The sequence below is a fragment of the Crocodylus siamensis genome, chromosome 1, assembly GCF_052110815.1.
Source record: "Crocodylus siamensis isolate JL-2025a chromosome 1, ASM5211081v1, whole genome shotgun sequence".
In the NCBI taxonomy this organism is placed as follows: Eukaryota; Metazoa; Chordata; order Crocodylia; family Crocodylidae; genus Crocodylus; species Crocodylus siamensis.
In genome coordinates this window covers 301,603,479-301,628,001 of record NC_143395.1, presented here as the reverse complement: position 1 = coordinate 301,628,001, position 24,523 = coordinate 301,603,479, and the positions used below count along the sequence as shown (strand labels likewise).

The 24,523-nt window shown below is 41.4% G+C and overlaps 1 protein-coding gene across 3 annotated transcripts in view; it reads right to left on the bottom strand.

Moving 5' to 3' along the window:
- The window catches only part of NCK2 (NCK adaptor protein 2), a 132,010-nt gene that overhangs the window by 83,373 nt on the left and 24,114 nt on the right, over positions 1-24,523 (bottom strand). The window contains exon 2 of one of the 3 annotated variants that reach the window (XM_090021107.1): positions 10,135-10,257. The exons of the other annotated variants lie outside the window; for them this stretch is intronic. The gene's annotated coding sequence lies outside the window, so the exon portion shown is untranslated. The remainder of the gene's footprint in view (positions 1-10,134; positions 10,258-24,523) is intronic. 3 annotated transcript variants of the gene reach the window in all.

The window sequence follows — 24,523 nt, the reverse complement described above, 5'->3', positions numbered from 1 at the left end:
AATTGTCTTAGCTGACAATTTAGCTGACTGTTTATAAATTTTGCATTCAAAAGTTCTCTCCAAACTACAGTTCTATGGACTGGAAGCTAGGACTCTTTCATGCTATTTATTAGTTTTAAAAAGTGTTATTACAAGAACATTACAGAAAAGAATTAGGAATAGTTGGTCAACAGACTAGTCAAAGATAATCAAATAGCCACATTTCTGAAACGTTATTAGAAAAATGAAATGAGACTGCAAACCTCCAGCAAGAGAGATTTTTATGCTAATTACAAAAAACTCCCAGTTACCCTGTTTACTCAAATCCAAGACAAGCCCCCAAACCCAATCAACACAGGGGGGAAAAAGCACCATCTTGGATCTGAGTACTGACTAGGGCAGGCAGGAATGCAACTCTGGCATTGGCCCCAAGCTCTGGACAGAAGTCAGAGATTAGCTGTTGCCTGCACTGAGCTGGAATGGCTCATTTGGTGGTGCAAGGGGCTCACAGCCACGGGAGGCTGTGTTGGTTGGAAAGGGGGAAACACGGAAGAACCTTATGGGTTGCTTGGATAGAGCATGGGGGAGACTGCACAGCCCCCCCAACCCACAGTTGCTCCCTTCCTCCTTACCTTCTCCTTCCACTCTAGTCCCTCTAGGCCCAACTCAGCCCAGCCAAAAGTTGCCATCTCTTCCCCTCAGCTGGGCTGGGCTTGGGTCAGAGCAAAGCTACAGCAAAAGGTAAGCAGTAGATGAAGTGAGGGAGGGAATAAGTGTCAGGCATGGGATGCAGGGAGGAGAGGGGCAGGGAGGGCTACAAGGGATAGAGGGGGGCAGGCAGGGAATGCAAGGGGCAGAAGTCTGGTCCCCTGCCCTCTGCTCCTGACTTCTGCCACAGCAGTGGGGGGACAAATTTAAGACAACATTCCATAAATTAGATTCTATACATGGAAAATTATAACATGTTTACAATTTTACATCTTAAATGTGAAGTCACTTGGATTCACATAAATACAGCAGCTTATTGTGAAACATATCAGATTTTAAAATAAACTGTAATGAATTCCTATATCAGTTTTAGGTAAGTGAAAATCTGAATGATATTCAAGACTGAACAGTTCTTCTTGCCCTTGGCTTTTATCCCAAAATCCCAGGGTCAGCCCAAACAGTTACAAAATTATAGAAATTTTAAAAAAAGGCACACAGCAACTATACAAGACAAAGTCAGATTTTAAAATGCCGGTATTCTAAGTAGGTCACAGGCCAATTCTTAAGCATTTTGTTGTTTGCACTTGGAGATCCCTGCATTTGGAGATAGCCAGTGATCGACTTCTACAGGAATGAGGGACAAGGCATGCAGTCCTCCCGCCCTTGCTAACAGGTGACATTATGGTGTAATAAAAAAGTTGGGCACAACCCACATGAGGGTATTCTTGATTTCACAGAATATTAGAAAGAAAATGACTACAGTCAAAGACTAGCTTGGTCAACTGATACCATCTGACTAGTCAACTGACCAGATTCCCAAACCCAAAATGAATAAATACTACAAAAGTGGTGCCCTGGGTTCAAGTGGAGAGTGGCCTAATTCTAGACCTGCTTCTAACCTGGGATTATAGCACTCTCCTGGAAAATGTAGGATTTCAATTCTCTAACCTGGGGTTTCCATTTCCTTAGTAAGTGCTCTATCCACAAGACCATTACAGAAAATACAGGGACTGACACTATGTCTTCTATGCTTTGGCTTAATTCAATACTACACTGTTCTTAGTGTGTATTAGAGCATATCTACTAAGGGGATTAGGCTCAGCAACACCCAGTTTATGAATCCTAATCTGGTTTAGGCATCACACTACTAAACTCAACCAAGACACTGTATTTAATAACACAGGTTGTTACCCAAGAAATTTCACAGGCAAGTTAAGTGCCTACAGTTTGTCAGAGGTCTAAAGAGTTAGGTGAGGTTTGCCCTCTTGTACTTAGTTTACAAGTTGAACTTTAGGAATTTTAGTGCTTTATCTGAACTGACTCTGCAATTCCCAGATCTAGGCCAGTGATTCTAAACCAGAGTGCCACGAGTTCTTTTGAAGAGTGCCTGGAGATGTGGAGAGAGAACTGCAGGTTCAAACTCATTCCTGCCTGGTTCCTGCACCCTCTGTAAGAAGGTAAGTACTGTAAAATTAAATGTTTAAAGGTATACATATATATATTTCTGCTTCTTGTGATGACACAGGAAAATACAACTTGCAAAAATATAGCAAAAAACAAGTAAGTAACAGCTCAAAAAGTGTTACTATCCCGCTAAAACCCAGGCTCACTTTTGCACTATTTAATCACCACCTCTAAGCTGCCCCAATTCTCAAGCATCTCCTGTTTAATCTTTCTGACGTGAAGTAGCCAAAATAATCTCTTTGCCCCACATTAGTATAAAGAAACAATAATTTACCCATAAACCTATATTCCAAAGTACAGGAAATGTCACTCAAAGGATAATTAAGTCAAGGGACTCTGATAATTACAGTCAATGTCAAGAGTTGACATATTACCAATCAGCTTCTAGGCAGCAACTGAAAAGCATCACTTTACCAAAAACATTTTCTGTAGTGATGATCATGTTGACAGTTTGTCAGTTCATTACTATATCAGGTTACTATTTCTTGTATTAAACATTATCTTCTTTTGTAACATACTGAAATGAATTATACCAAATGCCTCTACCTAGTTTGGTGTTCTTAAAACCTTCAAGATGATTGAAACATTAGCCATACATTTCAAATTATTTAACTATTTTAGCATCTAATATCTAGATACAATAGTTATTCACTCATAACAAGCATAACTAACATCCCTAAAATTTATAAGACAGACAAACAGTAGTCAGTCAGGAGGTTAAAAGAAAGCCTGCAATTTGACTAGTGGAAAGAAAAGGGGCTGGGCATATTTTTGCTTGTTTTCTTGTTTTAAAAACAAAGTTTACTCAAGACACTAACATCTTCTACATATTTCATATTGAAATGTAAGTTCTATGAAGCTATCTATACAATGTATCTTTACTGTCTCAGGCAAATGAGCATATGAGAGAGGGAAAAGGAATGTATTCACTGAATGCTATCTTTAAAAGCTGACAGACTCCTCCCTTAAATTACAAACTTCAGGAAGCAAATTTACAATTTAAAAGATTTACATTCTTTATGTTTATTTTTTATATTAAGGCAGAGAGATTATCAAAATATCTACCCTGCATAACACTCTGAAGAAACAATTTGAAAATCTATGTTCTGTACATTCTACAAAATCTATTTAATTGCTTTCTTTTAAAAAAATTCTATAACAAATGCTGAAGTCCTGATTAAAAATGAAAGAATCAAAGATCATAGTAAAAGCTTATTCTGCCTTTACATGTAGACCCATTAGTATGTTAGAATCTATTCTTTTAGCACAGCACAAGGAAATGTATATGGAAGATAATAAATACATCACTTATATTGCTGGGAAATCAGACTCTGATTGTACTGATTATCATATACTAGTAAAGTTGAAACTAGCAATATTTCAAGTATATTTAAGAATCATTCCATTTCCTGTACAAAACATAATAAGCACTGGCACTGTATAAGCTTCTTCATAGACCGCTCCTCCCAATGTATATCAAATCCCAGTCTGCAACTCTCCTGCTACTCCTAGTTCTAGAGTTTGCTTAAACAGGAAACAATTGCATAGTTGTTCTACAAATGACCGCACTAAATAAGAGCCAAGTTGTGATGTGAAAAAATTTTACCAGAAAACTTGTAGGCCACTCTGTCGAGCAGTAGTGATATCAACCACTTCTTCTTTAACAAAATTAATGCAGTGCACTGTGACCATTAGCTTCTCAACCTCCTCGTAATATAAGCTATAAATTTAAAAAATTGCTATTCTTAGTCACGTAAGACATGATTCTTCCCTTGCATCCCTAGTAGCATGGCAAAAAAGGACAATTTCCATCACTTGGTCTTTTCAAATGTGCTTTTTAAAAGAGTCTACCCACTTAAAATCATTTCCTTTGTAAAATAAGTGAGAGACAGGGGAATTATAATCCTCCCTACAACCCCACCCCCCCAAAAACAAACAAACAAACAAACGCAGGCTAAAATTCCACTAGTGTAGGCTTCTGTAGCAAGGAAAACAGAAGAAACCTATTCCAAAATTTCAGGATTATTAGTAAAATAGATTCTGGTAAGGATCAATGCACTAGATGACTTCACCATGGTTTTAGCACATCAGAGTACTTTATTTAGCATTTATGGTGCCACATGAAAAAGTTTTTGGGGTATATACAGGCATTTACTGATTCACTTTAAACACTTCTCCACCAAGAGATAAATTTCAGAACTTCATAGATTTCATAGACATTAGGGCTGGAAGGGACCTCAGAAGATCGAGTCCAGCCCCCTGCCCCAGGGGCAGGAAGTCAGCTGGGGTCATAAGATCCCAGCAAGACACTCATCCAAATGCATTTTGAAGGAGTTCAAAGTAGGCACTTGAACTGCCTCAGGTGGCAGTCTGTTCCAAACCTTGGGGGCTCCGACAGTGAAGAAGTTCTTTCTTATGTCCAGCCTGAACCAATCACAGTGGAGTTTGTGACCATTCGATCTTGTCATCCCTTGGGGGGCTCTGGTGAACAGTCGGTCCCCCAGATCCTGATAAGCACCCCAATAAGCTTATAGGTAGCCACCGGATCACCCCTGAGCCTGCACTTTTTCAAGCTAAACAGCCCCATAGCTCTCAGCCTGTCGTCGTAAGGTCTGTTTTCCTGACCTCTGATCATGCACGTAGCTCTCCTCTGCACCCTCTCAAGCTTCTCCACATCCTTTTTGAATTGCGGAGCCCAAAACTGGATGCAGTACTCCAGCTGTGGCCTCACCAAGGCCAAGTACAGCGGGAGAATGATGTCCCGGGATCTGCTTGAGAAGCATCTATGGATGCAAGCCAGCGTTTTGCTCACTTTACTAGCCGCCACATCACACTGAAGGCTCATGTTCATCTTGTGGTCAACCATGATCCCCAAGTCCCTTTCATCTGCAGTGCTAAGCAGTGTAGCACTACTGAGCCTGTAAGCAGGTTTTTCCTCCCAAGGTGGAGAACCTTGCATTTTTTGGTGTTGAACACCATCAGGTTCTTGTGTGCCCATTTCATGAGTCTAAATATATGCTGTCAGATTGAAAATCCAGTTCTGGAATAAATAATCATGGCTATAACTGCTTGGTTAGGTTAACAGAGAAGAGGAGATGATGAAAATAACTAAAATTATGACTATTTTTATTTTGCTGACAGATGAATTAAGTGACAGGTTTTGTTCTGCTAGATTTTGCCCACATATTTTATAGGGTTACTACACTGAATTTTCCATAAACCAGTCACATAATGTCTTCAGTCCTTAACACAGATAAAACCTTGCCAGCTTTCTTGAAAATAGTCTGTGATTTTTTTCTTTTTAATCCCTATAGTTGTTATATAGTGTTAACATAGTTGTTATATAGTGTCAACAATGTAGGAAAAACTAAATTGCTGGCTTACACTGAAGTTGATGTTTACTAATAGTGATCTAATTCAAATTTGATCGGACTGAAAGCTCCAAGGTGGCCTTGGCTGGGGGTGCTTATGGTGAAGTAAGCAAAATTTAAAAACCATACGACTGAATAAACCTTTTCTTTCAGGTCAAAAAGCTGAAGACAAAAATCAAAGTTCTAGAGTTTCTAAAGCTACAAACAAATGTCAGCTTTGGACATCTGTGTCCCGGCACTGCTGATCTGCTTCACTGTCATCTACAGATGTTGCTTGGGCCACTGCCAGTCCTGAGGCTTCAAGGAACCAGTCCTGAGGTATACCAACCTGGGCAGGGCACCCATCTGCTTCACATGGGTCTAAAAAGGCTGCTCTTTCATTTATAGACATAACCTAAAGAAGTTTTAGTAAAAAATGTCTCTCTCTCTCTCTATATATATATATATATATATATATATATATCTTTGACTTATTTCAGTATCCAAACCCCAAAACTAAATGACCAAGTTATCCCATGCAGGGGAGCCCTACAGCACATATCAAGCTGCCCTGCTCAGGTGCTCATCCTAGAGGCTGCCCCAACTCAGGGTACAGCAGCCTGATACACAGGCTGCAGAAATCCCCTGCAGTGAGATTCCTGTGGCATACAATAAGAAAACAAACACCCACCCATTTAAGGCATCATGAACTGTAACTACCTTTGGTTGCAGCAACTTTTGGGGGGCACTTGGAGTACAACAAAGAACCAAAACATCTCTTTGCTCACAACTTGCGCCACCATAAACATTTTTATGGTGGCACAGGGGCAACATCTGCACCCTACAATTGATCACCGGGGACAGGAAGTTAGGACAACAGCGGGACACTAATTTTTTTTTTTTATTAGCATCTCCCTGCACCTGAGGGAGGCCAACAAAAGCCAGCAAAATAGCCCTGTCTAGTTCCTTGAAAGCAAACCAAGCATCTATTTGTAGGAGACAGAAAAGACTGTAAAAGCTGAAGAGTTCAAACTCCATTTTATATCACAATTTAAAAAGGGGGGGAGGGGCACGAGATGGATGATCAGCTACTCCTGAAGACTTGAAATCATCAGCCTTCTCCAAGTATACCCTAATCTGGACTGCCATTACTCTAGGGTGTTTTTCTTCCCTATGTCACTGTGAAAACAGAAGTAAAAAAAAGCATTAAATATTTGTCTTCTCTGAATCAACTGCAACTAGACTACACTCTGCATTTACATAAGGGACCTATAGAATCTCTTATCTTCCTCTTACTTTTGACATACCTATGGAATCCCTTTTCATTGCCTTTTACATCCCTAGCCAGCTACATTTCAAACTGTGCTTTGGCCTTCCTAATTTTCCCCCTGCATGCCTGTATAATACTCTTACACTTTTCCCTAGTACTCTGACCAAGTTTCAGCTTTTGATAGGATTCCTTTCCTATAGTTTTAACTCCTGGAAGAGACTGCTGTCTAGCCAGACTGGTCTTTTATTCTACTTCTCATTCTTTTTTCTCATGGGGATAGGCTCTTAAAAGGTTCTCCTTAAAGTATAGCCAGGTCTCCTAGTCTCCTTTCTTCTTCAGACTCGTCTGCCAAGGAATCCTGCCCACCAGGTCCTGGAGTTTATTAAAGCTTGCTTTTCTGAAGTCCAGAATCCTTATTTTGGTGATCTCCTTCCTTCTACCTCTTAGGATCTTGAAGTCTTATTATTTCATGGTCAGGGTAACCCAAGCTACCTTTCACCATTCCATTCTCAACCAATTCCTCCCTGTTCATGAGCAGTTAAGTCAAGAACAGCTTTCCCCCCTGATGGTCTCTAACATCTGATTCAAAAAAGTTCTCTCAATACATTCCAAGAACTTGCTAGACTGCTTGCGCACCATGTTTCCATCCCAGATAATTAAAGACCCCCATGAGAATCAAGTCCTGGTATTTCAAAACTTCTATCACTTGTTTAAATGAAGCCTTGTCCACAACCTCTTGGTTTGAGGCACACAGCAAACACCCACTAAGACATCCTCCCCTGCTCTCCATTTGACTTTTACCCAGAGTCTTTCAAGAGGCCTACCTTCCACCTCGCACTGCACCTTTAAACACATGTGTATCTCCCCTAAACATAGGGCAACACCTCCTCCTTTTCCCCCTGGCTTTTCTAAACAAGATTATATCTTTTAGGAGAAGTGTTAAAAGTTCAACGTAGTGATTAAGAAGGAAGAGTTATAAATTGTTTCGAGATTATGATTCAGTCTATAGTTCAGGGGTTGGCAACCCCAGGCACGCGAGGCCATTTTGCTCGGCATGCCATGGCCAGCCCCAGCTTTAGGTAGCTGCTGCCAGCCAGGAGCCCAGGGTGCTCCCAGCAGGGCTTGCAGCATCTCAGCTGCCTGCTGGGAGCAGGCCGGGCTCCCGGCTGGCCGCAGCTACCAAGAGCTGGGGCTGGCTGCAGCCAGGAGGCTGCAAACAGCTGTACCAGGCTCTAGAGCCCAGCCATCAGCTCTGTACCGGCATGTGCAGGCATGCCCCGGAGTGGGCAGTAGGAGAGGGGCCTGAGGCACCACAACCCCAGTCTCTCCCCAGCTCCTGGCACAGAACTGATGTGTGGGCTCCAGAGCCTAGCACAGCTGTTTGTAGCCAGCCTAGGCTCCGGGCAGCTGCAGAAAGCAGCAGGCAGGCTGCAAACAGCAGCACCGGGCTCCACAGCTCTGGCATCAGCTCCATGCTGGTGGCAACTGCGTGCACACCTCAGGGTAGACAGCAGGGCAGCACAGCCCATCCTGAGGTGCGCGTGGGCGGCCCAGGTCAGCTGAGGGGGGGGGCTGGCTCCAGCCCCCGGTGGGTGCCCCCCCCAGCACTGCTGCTCCATGAGGACGGGGAACCCCCCACAGGGCCCGGGGATCCTCAGCACAGTGCCAGCCGCTGACCCGTTGCTTCCTGGCTGGCGCAGTCCTTGCTGGCCCCTCTGCACTTGCAGCTGCGGGGGCTGGCTCCAGCCCCACATTCCCATCCCCTGGCTGCAGCACAATGGGACAGGGGGCAGCCCGATGGGCTCCCCAGATCCTGCCCCACTGCCAAATGCCCAGGGGGGCAGCATCTGGAGCCAGAGTTTGGGGGCCTAGGTTTGATGTGTGAGGGGCTGGATCTGAGCTTTGTGGGCTGGACCGGGGACTTGAAGAGCTGCATTTGAAGTTAACAGGGGAGCTGGTCCGGGATTGAAAGGGATGGATCCGGGGTTTAGGGACTGGATCTGGGGTTTAGAGGGGCTGGATCCAAGCTTTAGGGAGCTGGATTTGAAGTTTGGGGGGCTGGATCCGGGATTGAAAAAGATGTATTTAAAGTTTGGTGGGAGGGAGGGGCTGTATCCGAACTCTGGAGGCTGGATCTAGGTTGCAGGGCTGGCCCCTAGGCCAGGAAGAGTTGGAGGTGTCAATGCTGAGCACAGATAACTCTTGCTCCCGATCACGTGTGGCTGCCAGCGCAGGGCAGCCGGGAGGTAGGGGCTCCTCCTGCCCCCACTTGCTCCACAAAGCCCACACCAGGCAGCTAGTGGGGACAGGGGCACTGGCCTGCAGGCAAGGCAAGCTGCAGCCTCTGTGACATTAGGGCAAGCACTGCGACGCAGCGGCCTCACTGATGTCCTGCTTCCTGGGAGAAACGAGCTCAGGAGGCCCTAGCCCTCCTTCCCACATGGGGCTCAGGCTGGTGTTTGCCCCTTTCTGGTCTGGTGACCGCCGCGGCAGAGTGGTTTCCCAGTCCGGCCCGGCCAAGCTTCAGGCTTGAAAACTGGCAAGTCCCACTTGCCCTGATGTACTGGTCTGAGCCCGACAATTGCCGGTGGCTTCATGCACTGCACACACAGTAGCCACCACCTGCCTCCTGGCTCTTCAGCAGCTAATAGGATTTAAGGGAGACACACGATCACCTGAACTTCAGGGACAGCCGATCTATTGCAGGGGACCCTTAGCGGGCTCATTTTAAATCTCTCTGGCCCAGGTTCTGGGTAGCTGCTGACAGCCACATAGCCTGGGCTGGGGGGCAGAGGCAGCAGGGCTGGGGGGCAAAGGGCACAAGCAGGGCATTCTGCCATGTACCCCCTGCCCTCATTTTGTTTTTCTGGCATGCAGGCACTCCAGCACCTTCTAAGGTAGGCATTGTAGGGAGTTTTCAGCACTCCAGCCAAAAAATGTTGCCTACCCCTGCTCTAGTTGATAACTTGGTTTCAGTATTAGGATACTTAAATCATTAAAAAATTATCAACTGGTTGACTAAAACATCTTTGGGTTTGGATTTATGATCAAAATAAATCTTTTAGATTCCTCAGAATTTAAGAAAGGCTTCCTTTTTTTCCTCTATTGATTTAATTATTTAAATTCAATTTAATATTGAAACTATGGAAACTAACTTGCTTAACCTGAACTTAAATTTGCTTCATATTTGATAGTTTTTATTCCTATTTTGGTTTAATATTAACAGCTTAATTTTGATGCAATTTCCCCAGTTGATTTTAGCTTAAAAGTTTAACAACATTCTAAAATTAATTCTCAGTTACATTTTAAAAAAAAGAACACTGAAAATAAATATATCATTCCAGTATGCTCAACTATACCAACCTCTCCAGGGATCAACAGCACAGTTAAATTCCAAGACAGTTAAATCCAGTTCATAATCTGAGCCATTTAGGATGAAGTATGAAATGATAGCAGCTGCAGGCCATTATTCTTCAGCTGGACCACCTATCAGAAAGACACGACACACACACTTGGCTAATGGTTTACACAACTCTACTGTCTACAGGAATATTTGGGAGTCAAGAATCTTAGGATCTACTCTTGGCTTTGAAGGAACATGTGCAAGAATCAGACAGAAAACACCAAGTATATGGATCTGATGCATTCATTCTGACTGACAGTGTGATGTGGGTCAACAAGTCTCATGCGATAGAAGAGACCCAAGGTAAGACAATACTTTGTTATAGCCCCTTTCTGCTTTTCTAGAAGCTGCAGTTAGGTGATAAAGATATTCTGTTCTGGTTAAGATATATCTTACCAAAATGGAAAAGATTTGTAAGAAAGAATGGTTTCCTGGACCGTAATTCAGGAAACAAAGAGACTCTTGGAAACGGTCTTCTAATGTTGGTTTGGTTGGAACTGATGGGGACTAAAGGTTATTTTCTGAACCAGCAGGCAAAGGAGAAAATATACTCAGTAGATCTTTGCTCAAGACAAAACAGTATACAATACAAAGCCTTAAGAAAGCCCTGGGTAAGCCAGGCAGGCATCTAAATCATGCAGATATCACTAACCATTTGTCAAATTCCACTGACCTCAGTATTAAAAGGCACCACTGTAGCCAGCACATTTAAATCGTCTTATTGTGAGGGATCAACTTCTTCTGGCTATTCACAACTTGTTACCCTGTTACTTAAAGCACCTTGCCTTTAATAGTAGCTTAGAAAGGGGGCGCATAAAGTGAATAGGAGACTTATTCACTAAGCCCAAGAATACAAGAATTAGGGAACATGCACTAAAAACATCAGGAAACAAGTTTAAGACTAACAAGAGAAGTACTTTTTTTATTTAGTTAGTTTTTTAAAGACAGCACATAGCTACCTTATGGAACTCATTGCCACAGGAAGTTAAAGATGAAGGAATTCCCCTACTACTTCCAACTATCAGAGATAAGTTACTAGGCTATATAAACCATTCATCTGACCAAGTATAGCACTACTTATGCTGTCAGTAGATAAGAAAGCTCCTATGCTCTCTGGATGCAAGGTGTGCTAACCCTCCCTGCATGCTATAAAGTATGTGATCAATTACAGCTATAGATGCTGCTCATGGTCGCCCTCAGCCCTTTTGTTGAGAAAATGTGGTTTCATATTTTTGCAACTTACCAGATACACATCTAGTGAGTAAACACAATGTTTTCGGCACTGCAAACTTGCCCTGCTTGTTCAGGAAGTAACTACCTGTAGTGTTGTCAGCAAGTACCTGAAACATCTGGCTTTGCAGAGATGGCAGAAAGATTTAGAAGGGGCCCTGGCAGTGATTCCTAGCCTGATTTACCAACCTACTATAAAGAGTAGGGTGCAGGGGTGAAAATGTTTGTTATTAAAGGCATCTACAATGGAATCTTGTACTACTACTACTATATAAATTACCTTTTGTGGAAGATGACATGTCAGGTTTATGGCTTCTGTGATTTCTTGGCTGGATTTTAATTTGACAGACCAGTTCTTGCAGTAAAAAGGCACAGATTCCCATTGTTTTGGGTATACAAGTGATACAGGAACTTCATAAACACCCTCAGAACTGTAGATTGTCTGACGGATAGCACCTTGAACTAAGCTTGTCTTTACAAAGAGAACCGCTGGTCTTGCTGCCAAATAAATGAAAATGAGTAGCCACTGATATCAAGTGCCACGTGCCAGTTCTTAGGTCAGCATCCTGAACCTGCAGGCCATAATGCTCTTTATTTATGCATCTCCAGTCCAAGATAAAGCACAAAACCTCTACTGCTTTCAAAAATGTTTCAGAAGCTTGTGATCCCAGTAGCAACTTTTGCTGCAGGCACTGCTATCATCCCCTCTCCTATGACCTGATATTCAAAGATTGTACAATACTTATAATAAAAACGCTGTGACTGAACAATGTACTGACAGCTTAGAGTCTAATTTTGTCACCATCAATTTTATCTCCTTGATTTTGCTTGCATACATTTGACTCAATGCAGTTTGGTAAGATTTCATTTTGAGAATTATCATACTAGGTCAGTGGCAAAAACTAGAAAGAAATATTTCAGGCCCTGTTACAATACTCCAAAACACAAGATTTCCTATGGCAGCTGTCAAATTAATGACATCCCCAAAGCTATCTGTATACAGTGTCTGGGCACAAATCCAATTGTGTCATTTCTGTCTGAATACCCCAAAAGAGAGAGAGTCCTGCCAGGGTTAGAAGTAGAAATAATTGTAAAGTGCAGATTAGCTACATAAACAGTTTCAGAAGCGAAATTAGAACAGGGATACTTAAAGATACAACATCTGCAGCCTTTTATTTGGATGTAAAAGAGGGGGAAAACAACCCCCCCACCCACAAAAAAAATTTTTGGCAGATATCTAACAAATAGTCAAAAATCAATTACCTTCTCCAAACTTGTCCTCTTATATAGTTATCATTAGGTACACTTCTCAAAGTACAATATTTTTTAAATAAGCCTTTAACTTATGCTCTGCACTACAGAGCTCTGCTTTCTTTAGTGTTTTACATTTACTATTTTATTCTATCAAGTAACAACTGAATTAGACAAGTTCAAACATTATAATCCAACATTTTTCGAACAATCATATCACAATATTCTAAAGACAAAATCAAAAATGTAAAAAGGTGATCTGGTAAGGAGCACCAATAGAACAATTCTGATCATGGTAGATTAGGAATATACTATGTAGGAGTATGCCATGTACAACTGCTCTTGTTAATTACTTAAATTGGGAGTAGAAATTAATATAACAACTTATCTAAGAGAAAATACTAGTCTGCTCCATTTAAATTCACCAAGCATACAGGGGCAGTCACAACAATATTTAACAAAATTCAGGAATGAGGCTGTGGGGGGTGGGGGGGGATGGAGCACTGCGACCCACCACCCCGTGCTGCCGCCACCTCCCAGGGGATGGGGGGGGAGAGGACCTTGACCCGCTGTCCCCCTCAGCCAGCACCCTGTGCCACCAACACTGCCTCTTGTCTGGAACACTGTTGGAGCACTCAGATTGGTTGTTTCAGGCTGTGCATGGAGGGCATGTGGTGGCAGGGGCTGTTCACCGGGTGGGGGAGGCATGGGAATGGATGTGTGGCAGGGGAGCTCACACCCACCCACAAACCCAACACACTCTCCCACAAATTCCATACACACCCACATCCCTTAACACCTTCACCAACCCCCCCAACACACATGTACCTGCATATATTTCTAAAGAAGGTTCAAATGGTGTTATATTTAGTTTGATTTGTAAAAATAAATGTAATTAATGTTGCATAAAGTTTAATTTTTTTTGCACACAATTCCCTGGGGTGTATTTAAGCCAGCAAAGCAACACAAGCTGTCCAAATGACAAAAGGCTTCTGCTGCTGCAGAGAAGCCACCAGAAAGCAAGTATAGTCTGTCACACACACACACATTTCCTGCCGATTGCTACAGACCCTTTAACAGCTGGTGCCTGCCAGGTGCACTGTGCACCCTACTAACAAAGCCACAGCAGCAGAACTGTGCTGAGCCACCAGAAGCCACACAGGTGGGGACATGCTCTAGCAGTCTCTCTGAGGCACCTGCTGCATATTGACATAACCATGGACATCGGGCGAGACCAAATTTGAATCAGCCACAGATGAAAATTTCTGGTTACAGCAGAGCTAAGACCATATTGGCAAATATTTTACTTTAAAAGCAGCTTGCAGAATTAAACTGTTTTAAAAAGTGGTAAGCTCAAAAACATTATGAATGTTGAAAACATTCAAACAATTTTGAAAAAAATGTTTCAAAAAACATTTGAGCTATATGGGTTAAGATAAAACACACACGTCTGAAAGCTTCAGATTTTTAAAAACCACAACAATATTCTTAAGAATGTCATTTGTTCCAGTTGTTGACTGCTATGAAAGATTTCATTTTTGCATCTGTTCACTAGATATATGCACACAGGGCAGCAGCATCATGAATCCTGTTTTGTGTCACAAATGCATTGCAAATCCAATTACTACCCTATTAGGTCTCACTTACATCCCATATGGCATGATAATAATCTGAACAAAATGAGTCTCAACACATTTTTAATCCATCTGTATAGCACACTATAGGCAAAAAATCATGAACTAATAAAAACTTCACTCCTAGCTAAAGTAATGCTGAATTCTGTTTGGCTTCCTAAACTCATGACAGACTAAAGGATTCTGTTCTCTTCAAATAAACTGTTACTACCTCATGTCAGCTTTCTTTAAAATGTTAAAATTTTTCCCCCTTGCATCATGTAAGCTTATACAGCAATGCCAAACAGGTTTCTTCATTTCAGAAAGTCTGCAAGTTCAGGATTTTTATCTCAAACATGTCACTGCTTCTGTTTGTACTCAATGGGTAAGGATAACCTACTGCTTTGATACAAGACAGCTTCAAATGATGACTACTACTTTCTTCCTCTTTTAAAATTATACTATAAAGTTTTCATTAGAAACACCACACGAATCTTAGTATTATTAAAATAGGGGGAAAGTCATTTTCAGTACATTTTCAACTTAACTACATGAAGAAATATGCTACTATCAAATTAGCAGCATTCCAAGTGATGCTGAACAGAACACATTGCTATGTTGCCAGAGTTTATTATATATCATAATACAGTAACGTACCACCTCTACTTACTCATTTTCAAACTCATTCTGTAGACTTCTTCAGTTCTTCCCCTTCTTCATAAAGCCAAAAAGTCTTCAACAGAATCACCAGCTGCTAAAGCTAACATTTACTCAATTTCAAAAAGTTTCCATCTGGGGAATAAGGAGCTCATTCACTAGTTGCATCCATGTGCCTGACCTGTGTAAATTATCCTTCTTGCAAGAGCTGGAAAGCATGATGGCACATGGATATTTGCATACATTATACATGACTACCTGAATCTCAAAACAGTTAGGAGACACATGGGAGAATGTGATAGAGGTCCATATAATTATGAAGGGTATAGACAAAGTGAACAGAGAACTGTTTGTTTACCAAGTCCCACAACACTAGAACTAGGGGGCACCCACATAAATTAGTAGGTGACAGGCTTAAAACTAACAAGTGAAAGTATTTTTTTTAATGCAACATATAGTTAATTTGTGGAATTCACTGCCACAGGATGTGGTAGAGCAGGGGTGGGCAATTATTTTGCCTGGAGGACCACTTTTGGTGAGCTGTTGAGGGCTGCACACACAGAATCTTTTACAAGGTATCATTTTAGCAATTTATAGATTAAAACAAAGTGTATACACTAAAAATCAAACATCTATACTATACCATATTTTATTTAAAAAGATAGTCTTGATTTGTTTTTCTGAGTAGCATATATAGAGGCATAACAACCCAAAATAAAGTCTTACTCTTGTATACTGTGTGAGGAGAGGTATGAGGGAGTGGGCCGAGTATGCAGGGAGTGTGTATGCGTGTGGGGGGCTGCCAGCATGCTAAATCCTGGGAGCTTGCCGGGGGGCATAGGGTATGCTGCAGCTCTTCTAGATGACCCATGGCTGCCCTCATGGCACTCCGCATGAGACTGAGCCCTGCCCATGCCCACCAGCCCCAGCCAGCATGCACAGCTTCCTGGCAGGGTTGCTCTTGCTGCTGCTACTGCAGCTACAGGGGTACATCTCAGCTCCACCAGCCTCCAGCGGTCCTGCTGCACCACTACAGGTAGGGAGGAAGCTTCAGCCAAGCAGCTTCTGCTGCAGCACATGGGGCTCCAGCTCCAAGCCACGCTCCACCCACTTGGCTGTTTAAAATCACACCAAGTGGGAAGAGTGGGTAGAAAGCAACTCAGAGCTGGAGCTGCCCCCCCCAGAGTGGCGCAGCAGAGGCTGCAGAAAGAGGAGCTGCTGGAGGTGGGAGGAATGAGCCATACCCAATATAACCAAAGTATAGCACTTGGTGGTTCTCATCTATTTGCTTTAAAAAAAACAATTAAATGGCACTAGTCACATTGTATTCTATATTCAAGCAGTGATTTTAAAAACTGACTTTAAATAACTACATCAACCACCAGTTAGTCTTAGTTTTCAAACAAAACATTTTAAGACGTTTTGTCCCCCATGTACTCATTACCAGGTAAGTCAGGCAGTTATTTGAGTCAGGCAAATAGAACCAGGTACTTCCCAAAACCTTTAGATTTCAGTATTAAAAGGTTTTAATCAGAACACTTAATTGGCTTATTTGTGAAGTATTGGTCTCTGCCTACCATTCACAGCTCATTACGATGTTACTCAATCCACCTTTCCTCTAACTCGCAGTCTTGAAGTTGAAAGGCCCTAGTAATTTTCAAGGTTGCTAACAATGCAGCAAGACTGAGACGGATTTAAGATTATCTATCCCACATACTGGGCAGTTGTCAAGTGAATTTATGCTACATCACATAGGCACATGTGTATGTGCGAGTGATGTAGCATAAGCTTTCCTGAGCTGAAGCTCATTTCATGAGAAAACTGCCAGTATGTGTGATGGATGAATAATCTTATTAGTTCATATCAATGCTGCTGGGTCGTTAGCAACCTCAAAACTGACTAGCCTTTCAACTTCAGGGTTATTTAAAGGAAAGGTGGCCTGAGTGTGCACACATACACACACAATTGGTTATAAACCAACAAATATAAAATGATGATGCAATCAACCAACTAATTATTAATATAGAATCACTTGTGGCATTACAAAAATGAGTGGCTATCACTATTTTAAATTTTCAAATCTGAGTGCCTGTATTGGGTCTTGAAATAAGAATGACCTGATTTTCAGAGGCGTTGAACATGCCCCATTAGAGAGTCCAAGTAGTCAGCATTTTTGCTCTCTAGTTATTAAGAAAGTCAGCCAGAGAAGATACCTGCACGTGTGATGGCTGTGGAAGAAATGTGTTTTCAAGACCTGATTAAGGCCCAAAATAAGAAAAACAGAGGCACAATGAATTATCAAAAGGATCAGTTCTACCTCTGTTTGGCACACCTTTAATTTTCATTCAACTACTGACAACAATTATAATGCAACATCCTACAACAAAATATAGACTAAAATGCTAATGTCTAGTAAGTTTAAGTATACAAACTACCATTTAAACTAAAATCTCTTATCCTCCTTAATCACTACATGCATTAATGGTATTTTCTGAAATGTTACTGAAATGTTCAGTATTTCAAAGCATCTGGCACAGAGTGATAGACTTATCTTCAGTAGTCAGGCCATATTCATCCATATTAGATTTCTACTTGTCTCGATGATCCATTAAAATATTTCAACACAAAATTATCTTGATGATTAATTTTATGCCCCTGTGATCAACTATTAATATAAAGATAGATAGCACTATGTATGCACACACAGCAGAAAGCTAAAATCAGAAACCTAAAATACATATCTATTTTTCTGTGATGAATTTTACTTTTCCATGTATAAAGAGAAAGCTATACATTTTAAAGAAAAATCTTTTAAGCCCAGCAATATGAACTTCCATTCTGCAAAATAACCTACTCACAGCTACAAACATGCATGTACAGCCAGAGGGCTAAATTCCACAAACCCGACACAGTGGAACTTTTTTCTGCTTGAAGACAATGGGAAACCAACAAGTTTGAGCATCTCACTGGAGGATCTCCTGAACTAAGGGACGAAAACCATTTCAAACTGTTTAGTTTTCAGGAAGGATATTTTAATTCTCAGAAGTGCTCCCAAGAGTTTCACTGGTGGGAAGACTTTCTGCAAAGCTGCTGAAAAAGCACAGATGTTGGCTACTGCCAAAACACAAGTTTTAAATATCCAAGTGAACATTACACATCACTTTTTAAGATCAGTTGTGATTATTAGTTTCTTGGGCCATATTCTGCCAAGTAAATAATTTCAGGGGTACTGGTTGTAAATAGCTTGGCATGTATAATCAACATATACTGAAAGAAAAGTCAGACTAAACACTGTACTTACTAGAACATAAGAGGTCGTCCCCCTCACCCAATCAACATAAAAAAAAGCACCCCTTGTCTTATATTCACATACCAGCAAACCTCCCCATTAAATACATGGTCTGTCATTAAACTGCTGCTAGAAGCAGCATGTACTCTGTCATGGAAACCAACTATGAAGCTGACTGAACATTGTCCATGCTGAGCATACCCATAGAACACCTGGCCCATATTGGGCAAACACACTAACGGGAACCTACCACACAGCTAGGTGAGCGCAGCCTTTCTGAATAAGATATGGTGCCCACTGTGCTCAGTCCCCCTCAGGTCCAACTCTTTTTCAAGTTATGGTGAACCACTACATCGAATACATTTCAGCTTCCTCTTTACTCCCACAACTCAGTAGTGTCTTTCTTTTCCAGTTCCAATTATTCCTGTTTCTTCACACACACCAGTACTGGGCTGTGGGGTTATGGCTTGAAATGCTATCAATTCTGCTGGGGCCCAGCCCACTGAACTATGAGATAAGTCATGTACCTTCTGGCTTTGGAATGATATCATATCATTTGTACTGTATACAAGTAGGCATAAAAGTGTTGCCCAAAAGTGTGTTTTATGGAGCACCCGTCCTGAAACTTCCAGCAGTTTACAACAAGTTAAAGTGTATTGATCTGAATAAACCAGGTCTTTAGATCAGTGGTCTCCAAAGTGGAGTGTGCAAGACAATCCACTGGGGTGCGGGAAGAAAATATTAGAACTTCTATTTATATTTATATAAATATACATATATTGGGGGCACGTGCTGAAACATTTTTTTACTGATAGGGGTGCACAATCAAAAAAGTTTGGAGACCACTGCTTTAGATAACCATATGATTTGAATATATGCAAATTATTATGATGTGTTTATTTCAAAAATCGGTGCTGTTTTGGTCCCTTGCATTTCAAACTAACAAGGGAAAAGGGGGAGAGGGAGGGGCGTGACAAGCACTTGCTGTGGTTCTGGTCCTGATCCAGACTCAGGGCCAGAGTCAGAGTCAGACCTGCAGCAGTCTTCTGCCCTCTTTGCAGCTTCTGCCCTCCCCTTTGTCCCTTTTCTCCCCTTATTGTCACCCACATTGTGTTCAGGGAGGGAACAGCCTGAGCAGGGTCTGGGGAAGGGGCAGGAAGGCTGCAGACAGGAGGGGACACCCTTATCCCCTGCAGTCACTATTTTCTCTACTGTAGCAGCGGGAGGGGACAAATTCAAGACAACTCCCTGATAACTGGATCCTAAACCTGGAAAATTATGGAAAAAATTTTCCATATATAGAATCTAATTATTGGGTGGTCATCTTATATTCAGGATTGCCTTATATTTGAGTAAATACAGTAAGTATGATATAAAATACTTACCAAATACATGCAAGATTACAATAACTACTGAAACTACTGTACCAAAGACAAAACCCCAACCAGACTGAAATCTATTGCAATTTTCCATAAATTTGAAGAGGGGAAGATTTAATCATAAGACTTAAATATGAAACTTCCATTAATAAGTGCCACCGACTCCTACTTCATCAGCCTTCATTTTAAAAAATGCTTCAGACCCATGTAGTTATAATTAAAATCTTCCAGACCTGAACCAAGTGTAAACATAAGAAGACATACAAGTTCTGTTTTTGCTCCTCAGAGTATACAAAAGTAAAAGCTATACTACAAGCCTTGTGAGGACCACATGTGCAACTTCCTGGTGCCTAGCACATGCTGAGGCCAATACTATCATGTCTTCAGTGCTACCTTTGTCCATGCTGACTAGATTAAGTACCACTTTCATTCTGCTGACATCCTCTTATTTCACTGTCCCCACCCCCATTTTTCAAATAAGTTTACACAGCAGTTTTCGCCACCACATTAAAAGATGTTTTGTAATTTAAAGTATAGTAAAGAGATCAATGTGATAATCTCAGACTGGTACCAGGAGTCCAAAAGAAAAAAAAATGAGACAGGAGATAGCAGTGAATATAATGTAGGGGGAAGAAAACAGACACTAATAAAGAATGAATGAAAAAGTAGCTACAAACTGCAGTAGGAAAAAAAAATGTATTCAGAGAAAAAAAGTGCAACAAGCACAAGGAATGCAATGCATATTCAATATTGTTAATTAAAATGGAAGACTAGATTACGTTACATTTAGTAAACGAAAGAAGCTTTTTATTCCTTTAAAAGGTGGAGAAAGATTTTTACGCCTATGTTAAGAGATTGAACTCAGAGGTTGCATGCGGATGTGAAAAAAAAACAGTGCTTTACTTTAAACTCAGCATGCTCCCACGTCAAGCCCAGCATATGCCCAGAAGCGGCAATGCCTTAGCTGGACCTGGCTTCCTGTTTGTAAAGATTGGGCACTTTAGTGGGACTTTTTGGGCACTTTTTAGCTAAACCCAAGTCAATCAGCTATTAGATAAAAGGCCAGAAAGCCCCACTGAAGTGCCCTATCTATAGAAAAGCTGCAGAGCCAGGTTTAACTAATGCACCGCTTCTTCCGTAAAGCACTTTGGGTTTTTTTGTTAATGTCTGCAAGCAGTCAGACTGACCTAATAAATTCCACATGAATGTTTCAAGCTGTGGACTAAAACATTCTATCTAAAGCAACTTTACACCAAGATCTGTCAGGCTTTGGAGCTGAGATCCCGCTTTTGAGCAGCTCTGATGCTGTCCCAGCCCCACTACAGGCAGCAGATGCAGCTCTGGGCCTGGCTCACCATAACAGCCGCCTCAGCTACTATTGAGTACCTCAGCTACTCAAATCCAAGACAAAGCTGTTTTCTCCCCATGCTGGGGGGAAAGCCTCATCTTTGGTTATTTAAAAAAAAAAAAATTCTTCACCTAAAGGAAGACAAGATCATTTCTGGAAAGATTTAATCAGAAATTAGGTCTTTTTATAATTACAGCCAGAAAGGAAAAGGCTTTCCTGTCTTGAAAAAGTGCTTGGCAATTCAAAAAAAATTTCTTGTTCTACATCCAGACAAAACAAAGATTATTTTGTAGGGGAAGAACTCTTGTGAGCACACCACACCACTCCAGAATAGGTAACTGTACAGAGGTTAAAATAATCACCGAGAAGACATGAGACTTGGATATCAGTCTCACACAGCCCAAGTAAATGCCCTAGCCCAGTGATCCTCACTCAGGGTGCTGCAGCATGATTCACAAGATAAACCCAAAGACTTCAAAATAGAAACCAGTAGTGTTCAAACATTCTGCCCTGTCATGGTCCTTCTGAGTTTTTTGCAGCAAAAGAATTGCTCTATTACTTTTCTGTAGTCAAAACTAAGAGCTGGAATTTTCCAAAGATGGCCTTGAGCCTAATGAGGTTGAGAAACACTTCCCAAGCCACACCGCTACTGGCCATTCTAAGATGGATGAGGGTTGGCTCTCATTTTCTCTCTGATTTTCACTAGATTTTTCATACTGCATACTCCAAAGTTTTGGATTCAACAAATTGGGGGTTACAGTCAACAATAAACTGAATATGAGCCAGCAGCATGCCCTTGTTGCCAAGAAGGCTATTGGCATACTGGGCAGCACTGGTAGGTGTGTTGCCAGTAAGTCAAGGAAAGTGATTATTCCCCTCTATTCAGCACTGATGAGGCCACATCTGGACTACTGTGTTCAGTTTTGGGCCCCCCACTACAGAAAGGATGTGGACATATTGGAGGGAGGCCAGCAGAGGGCAACACAAATGGTGAGGGGGCTGGGATACATGACTTAGGAGAAATACTTGGGGAACTTGGCTTATTTAATCTAAAGAGAAGACAGAGGAGATCTAATAGCAGCCTTCAACTACCTGAAGAGGGGGTGAGGCAGGGGCAGTCCAAAAAGAATGGAGCTAGATTGTTCTCAATGGTGGCAGATGATAGAACAAGGAGCAATGATCTCAAATTAGAGCAAGGGGAGTTTAGGTTACATACTAGGAAGAATTTTCTCACTAAGGCGGCAATACAGCACTAGAGCAGGTTACCCAGAGGTGGTAAAAGCTCCATCCTTGGAGGTTTTCAAGACCTGACTAGACAAAGCTTTGGCTGGGATGATCTAGTTGGGGACGGTCCTGCTTTGAGCAGGGAGTTGGACTAGATGACCTCCTGAGGTCCCTTTCAACCTAATTTTCTATGTTTCTATGAAATTAAAAATTTCTAAAGAAAAAAAAAATCAGAAAATATCTGAGCTCTACTCACAAGCACTATATTAAAAGAATATTTTACATTTACATAGGCCCATTCACCTCTTGAAAATTCCCAGGAATTCACAGATTTTATATCAATTACCAACTTCTGAAGTTGAAAAAAAGCCAACAAGCAGACAGTTCATTGTGTAAACTGAGGTGATAGTTGTTCCAACCAGAACACTAAGCAAACTGAAAAAATCTTAGAGACCTTGGACCTCATACAAATTTGGCGAGAGCAGAAAAGGCCTTGATTCTAAATGGCAGATCTTGAAACATGTACAACTACTTTATCAGTTGTTTCCTAAATTTGCAATGCGATCTAATAAAATGTCAGTTTCCCAGCAAGGTGCCTCTGATTGCTACAGGAAGTTGACAATAACTTTAACAAATTCTATCAGCTAACAAAACTCAACTTGGAAAATAAAATATTAATTATTCAATTATAATGCACTTCACGAAAATCAAAATTTATTGCTTTATCTTGAAGTTTGATTTTGAATTTTTTTTTTTTTTTTTAGATATAAAAGACCATATGGTTAAAGAAGGTGAACTGATTTGAAAAAAAGAAATCCCATATAGAAAAGCCTCTATATGAAGCTGCAGGATTGCACCTAATGAAGAGTTATGTTACTGCTTTGTCCCTTGCAATGATTTGAGATGTTTAGACAACAAGCTCATATTTAATAAATGACATGAATAATACTACAATCAGAGAAAAAAAAAGTCACACTAGTTGTTCCCAGGCAAAAGAAAAAAAATTTTCTGGTACATATATTTCCCCTAATGTTTCTAGCTGTTCACTGACTGATAAAAGCTAAAGCACTACCCAAGACATCTAAAAATCAATGCTAAGCCTTTTAGGGAAGATACTATGAAAGAATAAGTGGCCTAGGAAGGGTTGACACACAAAATCTAGTAAATCAAACTTACTTGTTAAATACATGAAACAAACATATTTTAGTCTTGTTTAGGGAAGTAGTATTAAACAGCTTTCAAAGCCCCCCCCCCCCAACAAAAAACCCAAAAAACACCCCGACAACGGGAAGCCAGCATTTTATTTTCTGTAAGGTTTTTTTCCTCCCATAGATTTGGTGGACAATGCCTGATTTTGCCATTTCCGCAAAACTGCAAATTGAGTAGGTCCCTATTCATAAGCCAAAAGTTGGGCACCACTGTTCTACACATAAGCGCCTAGCTTTCTGGGGATTGAGCACTTCTCCTTGCCTTCCTATGTGTGCTGGGATCTGGAAGACACTGTATCTTCATGAAGTCATTTTCTCTGCATGTGGGAATCAGGATCCTTGAGAGAATTCATATTCTGAAATTTTGTCAGCCTCCTTCCTTGCCTCCACTATGGGAACCAGAACCTAAGATCTCCAAAAGTAAGTAGCCCCTCTATTTAACCCTCTGATAACAAGGCATGTCAAGGTACTAGCCAGAAGGAGGGACAAGGAGTTGGCATAGAGGGAAACTGCAGTACTGGGTCATACCATAAGCACAAAGGCAGGCAGCATCAGCATAGTTTCCATACTACATAACAAGGAAACCTGTAACCCTTTAGTAAAGCTGTTGCAAGCCCTGACTTTGCATGCTATAGCAGGGGGCACCAACAGAATCAAAAGCAACTTATAAAATGCTACTGTGTTCCCACAATGCTAATGGCTTTGGAAAAGGAGGAGGAACAAGATGGCAAGAGGGCTACATATTACAGTGATGTTTGAGAACAAGGGGCACATCTGCCTAGTCTCTACATAGTAGTTTCAGTAATAACAATACTTTTAGGATTTGGGGACATAAACCATATCTGCAATTTCTCTTACTAGTCCTCTTAGTGACTGCACACTTGAGACGTATCAAAGCACAACATAATTTACCCCATTCCACTGTAATAACGTGTGCAGAAAGAACAGCAGAGAGTATTACTTCGCATCCCTTAGCTCAGTGGCTTTTAACCAGGGATCCACAAGATCCTTTCAGAGATGCCATAGCTCAGACACCACTAGTCAGGTGGAACCATGCCACACACCTCCTTCAGAGTCAGACCAGGAAGCAGCCGTGACAGACACACCCACTCTTACCCAAGCCTCTCCCATGCCAACCCCACACAGTGGT